This window comes from Petaurus breviceps, unplaced genomic scaffold, assembly GCF_028583685.1.
Source record: "Petaurus breviceps papuanus isolate PSGF00001 unplaced genomic scaffold, PetGlider_PUasm1.0 551, whole genome shotgun sequence".
Taxonomy (NCBI): Eukaryota; Metazoa; Chordata; class Mammalia; order Diprotodontia; family Petauridae; genus Petaurus; species Petaurus breviceps.
Window position 1 is genome coordinate 40671592 of NW_027186372.1, and position 14967 is coordinate 40686558.

At 37.5% G+C, this 14967-nt stretch overlaps 1 pseudogene; it reads right to left on the reverse strand.

Annotated features, from left to right (window-relative positions):
• Positions 1–601: 601 nt before the first annotated feature.
• The window catches only part of LOC138172829 (S-adenosylmethionine synthase pseudogene), a 36317-nt pseudogene continuing 21951 nt past the window's right edge, over positions 602–14967 (reverse strand).

Genomic DNA, 14967 nt, shown 5'->3' on the forward strand with positions numbered 1-14967 from the left:
ACTCAGTCTTTCTTATAAAGAAAAAGTTAACTGGTACCAAAGTGTGCAACCTACAGACCCTCAGATACCACCCTGTGACTTCTCTGTATGACATCACAAGGATGCCAAGTGCCCACTTAACTAGATCTAGGAGCTGGTGAGGTTTTGCTCATGCTGAAACCATGCATAGGATTGGTTTACTAAATAAAAAACCTTATTACGTACATCTTCCAAATGACAGCCAAGTGGAGAGATTAAGAGCATAAGCACCAGAAGGTGATTCAACTAGTAACTGCCTTTTTCGTGAAGTCAGGTTAGAGCTCCAACTGGAACTTGTGCTACATGCAAGATTGATATGGTAGGGAACACTCCCAGACAAAAAGCTACATAATTAGAAGTGGGTCAGATTACAGGGAGGATGGGGGAAGGCTTCACATTCATAATAGGGCTCAAGACATTACAAAATCATCCTGACAGGGCGGTGTCACTGTTGGACAGAGACTATAAATGGAACTACAAGTACTTGATGTGCACATTACATGGACATTTTTCAGCATCTGATGGGAGAGTCAATGCAGTTAAGATTTTGGGGATGGATGGTGGAACATAAAGGTTGTCTTAAAGCATCATTTACTAGGCAGTGTTGTCTGCTCATCTCTAAGCAGTTACATGGATCGCCTATGCTCACTAAATCCATTATAATGGTGAGCAAAACACCAGGGACAGAATAGCAGAGCCCAACTTATAGTCCCCACAAAAACTAAAATCAGATCATTGGACAAGAGTGACTGCAACTGATCAAGAGCTGAAAGAGGACAGGAGAAGTTTAGGAAGAAGGGCACTTTCCCTCAGAGCTTGAAGGCTTCTCTGTAATCTATGCCAACAAGTCTGGGGAAAAAAGCCTAACACTCAATATTTAAGCTTTCTGGGCACTTCCCATGGGAAGCTGTCCCTACCAAAGTGGTCATAGGCTGCAGTCCTCTGATAAATGGGCTTCTTTAGATCCAGATCCCTGACAATGACCCCAGGGTGGAGGCCAAAGTTCTTCTTCACAATATCCAGGAGTTCCCTTTCTTCTGAGAAGTGCCATAATGGAAAATGGAGATGGACAATGGATGGGAAAAACCAATAGCCTAAGAAACCTGAACAAGTACCCTGTGAAACAGATCACCTTTAACCTGGGATTTTGACACCCAACGGACAGCATAAGCAGCTGAACAGTCCACCTTAGTATAATCTTTACCTGAGAAAGCACCACCTCCACCATAGGTAGCCACAATGATCTTCTGTCCAGTCAGACCAGCATCACCCTGAGGTCCACCAATGACAAATCTGTCACTAGGTTGCAGATGGTAAATTATATCTTCATCCAAGTATTTTGCAGCTACAACAGTTTTAATCACCTTTTCCTCATCAACACATACGTCTTCATCACTTTGAATAGATATCACAATTTTATGGACCTTTATAGGGAGAGGAGCACCACGATCCTGCACATACTCCACAGTGACTTGAGTTTTTGAATATGGACATAACCAAGGCAAAGTTCCATTGCACAGCAATTCAGCAAGTTTGAGGTTGAGCTTGTGAGCTAACACAATAGTTAGGGTCATGCATTCTTCAGTTTCATCAGAATCATAACCAAACATCAATCCCTGGACTCCTGCACCAATATCTTTCTCATTTCGATCTAGATGAACCCCTTCAGCAATGGCTGGTGACTGCTGCTCCAAGGCTACCAGAACATTGCAAGTCTTGTAATGAAACCCTTCAGAAGAATCAACATAGCCTACACGCTTAATTGTTTCCCTAACCACTTTCTGATAGTAAACAGCAGCTCTGGATGTGATTTCACCAGCAAGCAGTATCATTAGCAACTGTTTCACAAGCAACTTTGGCATCAGGGTCCTGCTGAAGGTGGGCATCAAAGACTGTATCACTAATCTGATTTTATCGGGGTGCCCTTCGCCCACAGACTCTGAAGTGAAGAGGAAGGTGCTCTTCTCGACGAAGGTCTTGTTGAAGCCATAGAGTTGCCGGTTCTTGGCTGTGGCAGGGAAAGGAGCACCGGCAACGGGAGACAGAGAAGGTGGAGGGAGTGTGGAGGGCAGCGAGGATGCGAGTGGGAGACTGAGATAGGGCGAGTCTCAGGACTCAAACTAGATGATCCTCTCAGTGCCGCAGGTGGAACCCAAAGGTCTAGTTTTTGAAGACTGCATTTTGATCCTGGAATTTCTTCTTTGTCTTTATTACTAGTTCTTCCAGTCATACTTCTCCTAAGTAATTTATTAGCTCCCTCCACCCCCACCCTATTACTATTCATTTAGCTGCATGGAATGACAATATATAGAAACATCCCCTGTAGAGATATTACTTGGTAAATGCTTTTTCAGATACTGCAAGTACCACCTCAGTAAACACAGTTATTCAATAACCAAAGTTCTTACCACCAAAATCCTTGGTGCTAACAAATCATTTAATATAAGAAACTGATATGGTTTTATTAATGGAAATTATGTTAAAGAGATGCCTCATCATTTGCTTTGCTGCTACGTCCCAAGGATTGTGGGGTCTTTCCATCTGAATTGCAGTAGAACCTTACTGTAAATGCTATCTCCCTCATTATAATGTGAGCTCCTTAAAATGCAGCTTTTTTAAAAAAAAATGCATTACAGGCACTTACCATAGTGCTTGGCATAGAGTAAGTGCTTATGAAGTGGATTTCTCCTCTGTTGCATTGGAAATCCTAAAGGTGAGCTTTAGAACATTTTGGAAAAGTTTCTTCTGCCTTCTCTACTTTCATTTGGTCCACCTTGCCTCATTCTATGCTGATGAATTGGGTTTCTTTCAGCCATCCTTTCTCTTAAGTCATCAAACCTAACAGCAAAGCCATATGGCAATGAGCATTATTTCCATTCAATCTGCTGGTTATCTTCCTGGCTTCAATATCCATGACCCTTTCCAGTCATTTAATGCAAAGAATGACTCAGGTAATACTGATGAAATTGCTCCCAAAAATAAGCATGGCAATCCAAGTTTCATAGTCAGTTCTTTCACTTGCCTGTCAGTGAAATCAAATATTCTTCATGCCTCATTCCTTTATTTACTTTATAATTTATATATTGCCTTCTTTTGCTACTGTCATAGCTACAGAAGGATTATAAAAGAATGAAAACCAGTTCTCAAATATTTAACTATTAGATTGTTTTTTTCATACCTTCAGTGGAAAGTTGTTCAAGTGAATTTTTAATAATCTGGTATTATATATCAGATTTATTTAACTTGTAATGAAAATTGTCCCTGTCTCCTAGATATGATTTTTATTGATATTTTGAAGTGGGAGAAATAAGGAAGGAGAACAGCTTGTCTAAATAACAATAATAATAATAGCCCTCCCAAAAATCAACCCATCTTTCATGCCATGGGTCAGAGGAGGAAAATGTCAAAGTAGAGTAACAGCTGCCAAGGTGATATTGAGTGGGAAATTTCTGTGCCCTAAGACCATCATGCTTACTGTGAATGCCTGGTAGAAACTCTGAAACATTGGCAAATTGAATTTAGGTGACATTGCTTGTTAGGTTAAAAGCCCAGTCAACATGATGTACAAAGAATAGACAGAGGAGAATAATTTTGCAGGCTGGTCCTACTCAAAATCATTGTGAAGATCAGTTTGACACAGAAGACAGTGGATGAGTTGGCATCCCATTGTGTTCTGGTACTACCATGTTTCCCCGATAATAAGACACTTCAGGGGAGGGCTTATGTTGTCCTGCCTCAGCTCTCCTCTCGATGGCGCCAGCAAGCAAATCACTGGGGAAGAACAGGATGATGTGCTCACTGCTGCAGCTCTGATTGGATGCAGCTCGGAGTGCGGCGTGCGTTTCACCAGGGGGAGGGGGGGGAGACGGTGCATACAGAGGGTACCGTAATGTAGCATGTAGAGCAGGGGGTCACCTTCACTACAGTAGCAATCTCAATAGGGCTTATTTTCGGGGGAGGGCTTATTTTAGAGGAATCTTACACAGTAAGGGGAGGGCTTATTTTCGGGATAGGTCTTATTATCGGGGAAACATGGTACAAGAAAGAAAAATCACCTGGAACAATTTGAAAATACTAGTACCTGACAGCTGGAAATTTTTCTATACCTATGATAATAAGTACAGATGACTAAGATGACAGGCAAACCACAAATTTAAATTAAATCAATTGAAAACATGAATACTTTTTCTATGCATCATCGGTACTATATCAAAACAAAATTAAAAATAAAAAAATACATGCTATGTAGGCAAATGTTTCAGACTGCTTTTTGTAGCAATTGTTTCCTCAGGTCCAAGTCACACAGTAATTCATTACTGACCAGGGAAAGGCAATCATTTTTTTAAAAATCTGTAAGGCTAAATTGGAAGAAGTAAGAAACAAAATTGAGAATTCACTAAAATCTGAAGAGGAAAATATTGAAGATACTCAGGTTATGGAAAATCTTTACTTAGTGTACACTCCAGAAATTATACAAATGAAATGAAGTAGATTACAAATTACAAAATGAAACATTATAAAACCAGTACTGAAATCTCAAATTATTTTCATAAGGCAAAAAGCATAATTAGACTGGAATTAAAAATAACTACTGTAATAGTCTCTTAATTGCTCTCCCTGCTTCAAGTTTTTCCTCTCTAAACAATTGTACACACAACTGCCAAGGTGATTTTCCTAAAGTTCACAATTGACTAAGTCACTCTCCTACTTAACAAATCCTAGTGCAAGGGTTCTTAGTATTTTTTTGGTGTCTTGGATGTTTTAGACATTCTAATGAATCCTATAGATCCATTCTCAGAATATATTTTCCATCCAAGTTTACAGACCCCATGAAATCTATTCACCTACCCCTAAGGGCAAGAGGACATTGCCCTAGGTTAAGAACCCCTATTCTAGTTACTTCCTATTGACTTCAAAATGAAATATATTTTGATCTTTTAATTTTTATTCAATATTTTTTATCTTTTTTATATCAACCTTTAAAAGTTACTGAGTATGTCCAGAGATTGTTATGAAGGTCTGCAGGAGCCCTGGATTGCTAGCAAATTGGAATCTGGCAATACACTGATTAAGGTAGCAGTCAGTGCAAGACAACTACTCCTAAGAGTTGAAGAAATAGATGGGTTAGCATAAGGTCTCAGGCTGGTTGTCCTCAGAACTGTGATAATCCACTTGACAAAGAAGAGAGTTCTGGTACCATAAGGTAATTAGATACACTGGAACAAATGAAAAATATCTCATTCTTTATCTCCTGGAAATTCTTCTGAGAAGATGGCATTTACCACTAGTAAAGTATAAGTAATAGCATGATTGTTAGCATTTATATAGTGTTCTAAGGTTTGTACAGTACTTTGTATATATTATCTCATTTTATCCTCATTAAATCCTAGGAGGTAGATACTCTTATTATCCCCATTTTACAGATGAGAAAACTAATGCAAAGAGAGATTAATTAAGTTGTCCAGGATCACCAGCTAGTAGGTAAATATCTGAAGCAGGATTTGAATTCAGGTCTTCTTACTCCAAGTCCAGTATTCTACTCTATGCCAACTAGTTGGTCACACATGAAATAGACTTAAGACATAAATACTCTCATTATAAACTAGTACTATAGTATAGCAAAAGTAGGAACAGAAATCACCAGATATAGGAGAGAGATTCATGTTCTTCTTTGTCGAAGATATATAGTGATAAAAAAACATACAAAATCCATGAAACCACAGGCCTTTTCCACATAAGATAACAATAGAATTATCATTATCATTGTTTTCTCACCAAAGAGTGGGAAAAAAGATTGTTGGACATTTTCAGAACAAATTTTTATGAAAATGTGAAACTCCAACAAAAATATTTTTTAAATGAATAGAAATCACTTCACCAAACAACAGCAAAAGGTAAAAATATGTGCATGTCATTGGACATGTTTAATATAACCAAAAGTATTTTATCTCCAAATGTAACCTATGAAAGTTAAGATATGAATGAAGTCACAGGACTCCCTGTTGGGCACATCTGCATGGCCAACAATATCACCACAAAAAACTGTTGATCAAATAGATTAGTTATGGGGACTCTTTCACAGAAATTTAGGAATTTATTATGGCAGTTCAAGACCGGGTCATTGCCATAAATTAGAGAATGATGATCCATGAAGACCCCACATTACTAATTACTGCAGACTATGCAAGGTTGCAGTAATCAAGAAAATGATTTGCCCAAGGTTATACTGCTCTTACATGATAGAGCCATGACTCAGACCCAGCTTTCTTAGTTTCAAAATAAGTGATCTTTACTTTTGACCTTTAGTTGTTTCCTTCTTCAGCCAATTAAAAGAGCAAATAATAAAGAAGACACATAATTGCTGCCAGAAATATAAGTGGGTCCAACATTCTGGAACAAAAAAAGGTTTTTTTAAATTTATATTTATTTATTTACTTTTAGTTTACAACATTCAGTTCCACGATCCCTTGAGTTCCACATTTTCTCTTCCTCCTTTTCCTCCCCATCCCCCTGAGGGTGGCATGTAGTCAAGCATAGATTCAACAAATACCTTCACATTGAACATCAATCATGTTGTAAAGAAGGATTATAATCAATGTGGTGAACAATGAGGAAGAAGGCATAAAGCAAAACAAAGCACAAATGAGAGAGAGCAAATACTTTGCTTCAATCTGCATTCAGATTCTGTAGTTCTTTCTCTTTCCATCATGAGTCTTTTGTAGTTGTCTTCTAACCTTGTATGACTGAGAGGAGCCCAGTCCATCAAAGTTAGTTGTCACACATACAATGTGTCTGAAATTATGTAAAAAGTTCTCCTGATTCTGCTGTCCTCAATCAGTATCAATTTATATAAGTCTCTCCAAGTTATTATGAAGTCTGTCTGCTCCTCATTTCTTATAGCACAACAGTATTCCATTACATTCATATGCCATAACTTCTTTAGCCAGTCGCAAATTGATGGACTTCTCCTTGAATTTCATAGAGCTGCTATAAATATTTTTCGTACAGATGGGTCCTTTTCCAACTTCTATGATCTCTTTGAAATACAGCTGTAGAAGTGCTATTGCTGAGCCAAAGGGTATGCACTTTTTTTATAGCCCTTTGGGCATAGTTCTGGAGAGCACAAATTACTCTCCAGAATGGTTGAATCAGATCACAACTCCACCAACAATGCATTAATGTTCCAATTTTTCCACATCCTCTCCAGCATTTATCATTTTCCTATTTTGTCATTGCAGCCACCTTTTTCATTTTTGATGCTCATAATTTGATTTTCTACTTTTTTTTATCATATTGACTGAAGGTCTATCAATTTTATTGTTTTATTTTCATAAAACCAGCTGTTAGGTTTTTTTTTATTAATTCAATAGTTTTCTTAAATTTCAATTTTATTAACCTCTCCTTTGGTTTTCAATATTTCTAATTTAGTATTTATTTGGGGATTTTCAATTTGTTCTTCCAATTTTTCCAGTTGCATGCCCATTTTATTGATCTCCATTTTCTCTATTTTATTCATGTATGCATTCAGAAATATAAAACTTCCCCTAAGAACTGCTTTTGTTACATTCCACAAGTTTTGGTATGTTGTCTCACTATTGTCATTCTCTTGAATGAAGTTACTGATTTTTTCTATAATTTCTTGTTTGACCCACTCATTCTTTAGGATTAAATTATTTAGCTTCCAATTAGTTTTTAGTCTATCTTTCCACGACCCCTTTATTACATATAATTTTTATTGCATCATGATCTGAGAATAATGCATTTAATATGTTTGCCTTTCTGCACTGAATTGTGAAGTTTTTATGCCTTAGTACATTATTATGTTTTGTGTATGTACAATTACCTCTAAGTAGTTTGTATATTCCTTTTTATCTCCATTCAGTTTTCTCCAGAGATCTATCATATCTGCCTTCTCAAAAATTCTTTTCACTTCCTTAACTTCTTCTTGTTTATTTTGAGGTTAGATTATCAAGTTCAGAGAGGGGGAGATTGAAGTCCCCCACTAGTATAGCTTTCTATCTATTTCATCTTCTAACCCCCTTAACTTCTCCTCTAGGAATTTGGATGCTATACCACTTAGTGCATATATGTTTAGTAATGATATTGCTTCCTTTTCAATGGTGTCCTTTAGTAAGATATGGTTTCCTTCCTTATCTCTTTTAATTAGATGTGTTTTTGGTTTTGGTTTATCTGAGATAAGGATTACTACCCCTGCCTTTTTTTTTAATTTTAGCTGAAGCATAATATGTTTTACTCCAACCTTTTACCTTTACCCTGGGCGTATCCCTCTGTTTCAAATATGTTTCTTCTAAACAGCATATTGTAGGATTATGATTTTTAATCCATTCTGCTATCCATCTCCTTTTTATGGGAGAGTTCATCCCATTCACTTTCACATTTATGATTACTATCTGTATCTTTCCCTCCATCCTATTTCTTTTCCTGCCCTTTTCCCTGCCCTTCCTCAAAATTTTTCCTTTTGACCACTACTTCAGTCAGTATGCCCTCCCTAATAACTCCCCCTCCATCTTTCTACCCTTTCTCCTTACTACTTCTTCCTTCCCTTCTAACTCCTCCTTTTCTTTTTCTTACACTTTTCCCCTCCTACTGCCTTCAGGGTACAATCGATTTTTATGCTTAATGTTGTATGTTATTTCTTCCTTGTAACAAGACTGATGAGAATAAATCTCATACAGTGCTCTTCTCCCTTCCTTCTTTCCCTCTATTATGATAAGTTTTATGTCTCTTCACAATAGAATCCTATATTTAAATGATTATGTTATTCCCTCCTTAAACTAAAACCAATGAACATAGTGTTCATTGTTCATAGTGTTCATCTCCCTCCCTTCTTTCCATCTACTATATGTTTTATGCCTCTTTGTGTGGCATAATTTAGCCTTTTATGCCTCCTCCTTTCCTCTCCTCTGATTGCAATTCCTTTGTACCCCTTAATCAGTTTTTTTATCGTTACTTTAGTTGATTTATATCCACACCATCTATCTGTCTATATCCCTTTTAAATGTCATGATAAGTATGCAATCCTCAATATTGACAGGTATCAGCTTCCTGTATAGGGATGTAAACAGGTTGCTCTTGTTAAATAATAAGTTGTGTGTGTGTGTGTGTTCTCTGTTTACCTTTCTATGTCTTTCTTGAGTCTTGTATGTGGAGATCAAATTTTTCATTGAGCTCTGTCTTTTTCATCAGGAATTTCTGGAAGTCCCTTATTTTGTTGAATGACCATCTTCTTGCCTGAAAGATTATGTTAAGTTTCGCTGGATAGTTGATCCTTGGTTGTAGTCCAAGCTCTTTTACCTTATGAAATAACATTCCAATCCCTCAGATCCTTCAGTGTAGAAGCTGCTAGGTCCTGTATGATCCTGACTGTAGTTCCACAATATTTGAGTTGTTTCCTTCTGGCTACTCACAGTATTTTCTCCTTGACCTGATAATTCTGGAATTTGGCTACAACATTTCTTGGAGTTTTCAATTTGGGATCTTTTTCAGGAGGTGTCTGGTAAATTCCTTTTATAACTATTTTACCCTCTGGTTCTAGGACCTCAGGGCAGTTTTATTTATGACTTTTTGGAAGATGGTGTCCAGGATCTATTTTTCATCATAACTTTCTGGTAGACCAATAATTCTTAGATTATCTCTCCTTGATCTCTTCTCCAGGTCAGTTATTTTTCCAATGAGATATTTTAAATTTTTTTCTAATTTTTCATTCTTTAAGTTTTGTTTGATTAATTCTTGATGCATCATAGAGCCCTTAGCTTCAATATGACAGATTCTAATTTTTAGCAAATTAATTTCCTCATTTAATTTTTAAAGCTCATTTTCCATATGTTCAGATTTCATTTTTAGGGATTTATTTTCTCCAGTTAGATTTTTAACCTCTTTTTTCATTTCACACATTTTATTTTTTAAGGAGCTGTTTACTTCAGTGAAATGTTTTTCTATTTTGGCAAATGTAATTTTAATAGAATTGGTCAATTTATCTTCTACCTCTCTACCTTGTCTTTTAAAGTCCTTGAGTTCTTCCACAAATGCTTTCTGACCTTGAGACCAGTTCACATTCCCTTTTGAGGCTGCAGATATAGGTGTAGAGTCAATGCTGTCCCCTTCTGAATATAAGCTGGTTATACGTGCTCTCCATAATAGGATTCTAAAATCTTTGTCTTTCCAATCTGTTTTTTTTTTTCCCATTGTGAGGCACTGTCTTCCTCTAGGACTCCAAAGACTTCAGTTGGTTTCAATACTTTAGGATTTTACACTGGAGCAATGTTCTCTGGGTTTTTAGGGTCAAAGGCAGAGGGGGAATCAGAGCATCTAGAGTTTACTCCACCATCTTGCACCCTAGAATTTCAGGTAGGTGATTTTTAAACATTCAGTCTGTGGGTTGATAGCCCCAGGTGTAGCTGCTGGTGCTGCTATGGGCCCTGTGTTTCTCTCTTACCCAACTGTGACAGATCCCCTATCCTGAAGTGATAGGTCTGTGAATTGCTCCTGAGGTGGGTGAATCAATTTGCCTGGGCTCACTTCGGCTCCATGCTGGTACAGCTGGCTGTGTCTACCTCCATGTGCTGCATCTACCTCTAAACAATAAAATGTTGTTTTTGTTGTTGTTGTTATTTTGTTTGATTCCTGTATCATGGGCCTGCAGGGTAAAATGGAGGGATTGGAACCATCTAGTTGGTTTGGTAGGTATATACTGAATAAGGGCACTGTCTATAACTATGTATGGTCACCACAAAATTCATATTACTGGATGACATTAATACTAGAACATGATATTATCAGCTGAAGATACGGACATCATGATGTAAAGGCAGGACTACTGATTCTTCAAAAAATAGTCACCTGCTTAGACCAATCACATATAGCCACCAATGTAAAATTTGGTTTGTTTGAATATGAAAGTTTGCTGATCTTGATATTTATGGAATAATCAACTTGGGTATAATTATATAATTCATTCATTCAATAAAAGTTTATTAAATGCTTACTGTATGTGAGGTACTCTGTAGTGACCTGAGGTGAGAGGAAGGGGGGAAAGAAAGAGAAATATAGATATATGCTAATATGGATAAATCATATACCAAGTGTGGGAACCTGTGCCCTCAAGGCCACATATGGCCTTCTAGGTCCTTGGGTGCAGCCTTTTAACTGAATCCAAACTTCATAGAACAAGAGGATTTGTTTTGTGAAGTTTTGATTCAGTTAAAGGGCAGTATCCAAGGACCTAGAAGGCCACATGAGGCCCCAAGGCTGCAGGTTCTCCACCCCGGTCATAGACCTTTCTCTGAAGTACCTTATAGTATAATACAATGGAAAGACATGAATGCAGACAACTGTGGTATGAGGGAGATTGAGATAAGTACAAAGGAAAGATTAAAGCCAAACACTATATGTTTATTTTTAGTAGGGAGTATTTACTTTCTTTCTTTGGGGGGAGGGTATTTACTTTCACCTAGGAGCAGATAGTACCTGAGTTTAGTCTTTAATGATTGATTTACTCTCATGCTATATTATTAATATTTGAATTTTTTCAAAAAAGGATCAATTTCTATCCTGTGTTGGCAGATGTGCCAATGTGTTTGCAACCCACTGTGAGGGAATTAGATCACTCTTTATAGATTCTCCAGAACTATAGGAATAAGTGAACCCACCCGTCTCTAGCATGTCCTATTCTGTAGGGATTTGGGGAAACACAAAGGAGTTCAGGAAAGCAACAAAAGAAGGAGGACATCTCTACTGGAAGTCAGTTTATTTTGTAATTCATGAAGGGATAAGAATACTCTGGGGTCTGAAGTTTAACTTAAACCATTGCCTGGAACAGTTCCAGTTTAAATACATTAAGATTTAGTCCTTGGAAAACTCTGCCTGAACACATCTAAGGAGCTGTCTTTATTAACCATCTTTGCTTAGCTTCCTGTATATATTCTAAGGTTATTCCTTCTTTTAATACTCACTATTATACTCCATTTTGAAATTTTTAAGCTTTTCACTCCCCAAAGTAGACAGATACATGATCACAGTAGAAAACATCCATTACTAAAAACATATATTTTGGTGTGGACAGTTAAGGCACACTTAATATTCCAGATGGGAAACTGGGTACCCCAGACTGATTCCTATCCTAAGCTCTCTCTGGCTTCTCAAACACAACACTCCCTGTCTCAGTTAATTCTATCTCTGCCTCCTGACTCCCTTCATTGAAAAGAGTACAGTGTTCCTTCACTCCAGGAAACCTTCTCTTTGCAATTCTGATTGGGGCTTTGATGAGAATAATATTTGGTTTGTTAAGTGAGTCCCATTTCTTTACTATCTGTATCATGTGAAAATGTTTGCTAATGAAGGCTACAAGTGCAAAAGTGTACTGGAAAGTTTTTTTTTGTGGATATTTGTTTGTTTTGAATTAGAATTGGGATTCTGAATCTCTCAGTGAAGAAATTCAATTCAGGTTAGCACCTACTCTGCAGTTGAATCTTGAAAGATTGTCTGGGGCTTTGTGAGATTAAATGATCAAAATTACTTGACCAATTCTGTGAAAGGTGGGGTTTGGTCTGAGGACTTTTACTTCAAAGTCAGCTCTCTCTCTACTAGGCCACTTCTCTCAGAAGAAATGTTGGACAATTGTAGATTGGGAATGAGATTTTCCAGAGATATTCAAGGAAGCTGATTCAAAGAATATCTGATATTGCTTTCTGTGTTCAGACTCCATGCATCTGCCAGCTCCTTTTGATTGAAGGGATTAAGAAAGTTTTTTGATTTTTTCACTGTAAATAAAAATCTTTGGTGGTTTTTGTAGGGCATAAAGGAGCGAGACAGAAGATCCCCGAGAATAAATTTGGAAGTGGATTTTATTACCATGGGACTGCCAGGGTCACATACCCAGATCAGACAGTGAGTTGGCATGAACAATATGCAAGTTTTTAAAGAGATTACAATAGTCAGGTTACATAAGCTGAAACTACAATCAGTGATTGGTCAGTGTATATTTGAATTTTCCCATGCCCTCGAAATTTTTCCCTAGGCTGAGGGACAGGGAATCCAGAATGGGTGGAGATGGGGAGAACCTGGTAGGGGGGGGGGGGGGGGGGGGGGGGGGGGGGGGACAGGGCACTGGGAAGAATGGAGCAGGGATTTTACCCTAGGCTGAAACTCCCACCCATGAATCAATTAGGGGAGGGAAGGGTGGAGTTGTGCAGAAATGCCTGTTTACAGATCAATTAGGGGAAGGGAAGGTGGAGCTGTTCTAAAATGCCTGCTCACAGATCAATTAGGGGAAGGGAAGGTGGAGTTTTGCTAAAATGCCTGCTCACAGGTCAAATAGGGGAAGGGAAGTTGGAGTTGTGCTCAACAGTTTGCCAGATGTTTAGGGGTCACTTCGCTCCCCCTGCTGAAATAGTCTAATGAAGACGTCTTTCCAAGAACCAACCCAGAGAGATATCTGCTGTTAGGTGATGCAGTGTATAGAGTGCCAAGCCTGGAGTTAGGAGAACAGAGTTTAAATCAGATCTCAGACATTTACTAGTTGTGCTATCATGGGCAAATCGTTTAATCTCTGTCTGCCTCAGTTTCCTCAAGTATAAAATTTCTGTAGATAATAACAGCATTTACTTCTCAGAATTGTCTTGAGGATAAAATGAGATTTATATATATATATATATCACTTAGTACAGTTCCTGATAATAGTGCTATATATATGCTAGTTGTTGTTGTCTTCACTGCTATTGTTATATGTTGTCACCTAAGTGTCACAGAGTTTTGTAATTACAATCATCTTCCAAATGTATCTATTAAGCATCAAACTTTCTTGCCACAGACTGAATACAAAAAGGCTATATAGTGAATCTGTCATCTAGGACAGAGATTCTTTATGTGAGACCCATAAAATAAAAAAAAAAAACTGTATTTAAATGTAATTAATTTCCTTTGTATTTCTGTGCATTTTCCTTGGTATTTCTGTGACACTTAATTTTTCTTCCTGATTTCTCATATATAAAATGAGAGGATTGAATGAATTCTCTGAAGTCTCTTCCAGTTTCTAATTCCTATGAGTCCTAAGCTCTTAAATGTCAAAATAAAAAGAGTAAATCAAGGTATAATAAGATAACTAAGTATTTAAATCAGATTTATGTTGCAATTTATAGCAGAAGTCAAAAATTATTAGGGCAGAAAGGAACAGGGGAGAATTGTGAAAGCTCCGTCCGTAAGGAAGCTATCTGTTCTAAGCTGACCAATAAGGGAAAGCTTCCTGAAGGAGATGGTCTTTTAGTAATAGTTTAAATTATATAAGGGAAGGACAGTGGTGAATATGGGTAGAATGGCATAACAGGTATTTGACAGCTTGAACAGACTTGAAGATGAGTGTGGGGCTGCTGAGAAGAGGAAGCATCATACCAGAAAAGGTTAAGTGAATAAAGAGAACAAATAACAACAAGAGTTAAGGTAGGGGTTTTTAGCATTGGGTTCATGGCGCCCAAGTAGTCTTTGCAGTGAATGTAGGAGGTCTGTTAATGTAGATGGGAAAAACTTTTTTTATTTCCATTGGTATCACTAAAATTTGGACAGCTAATAAACACAGTGGGTAGAGTGCTGGGCCTGGAGTAAAAAAGACCGAAGATTAAATCTGCCCACAGACACACTGTGTGACCCTGGCAGAAGTCATTTAATTCTGTTTTCCTCAGTTTTTTATCTGTAAAATTAGCTAGAGAAGTGCATGGCAAACCACTCCATCATCTTTGCAAAAAAAAAAAATGGGATCACAAAAAGTCAGACAAAACTGAAACAACTGAAAAATAACAACCACCCTGAAATTTTGCATTTCTTTAAATTGTCAATTTTGCCAAAAAACACGGAAGAGTTTTATAAGTTTTATCATGTTACCAAAGGGTCTGAGAGAGAGAGAGAGACAGAGAGACAGAGAGAGACAGAGAGAGACAG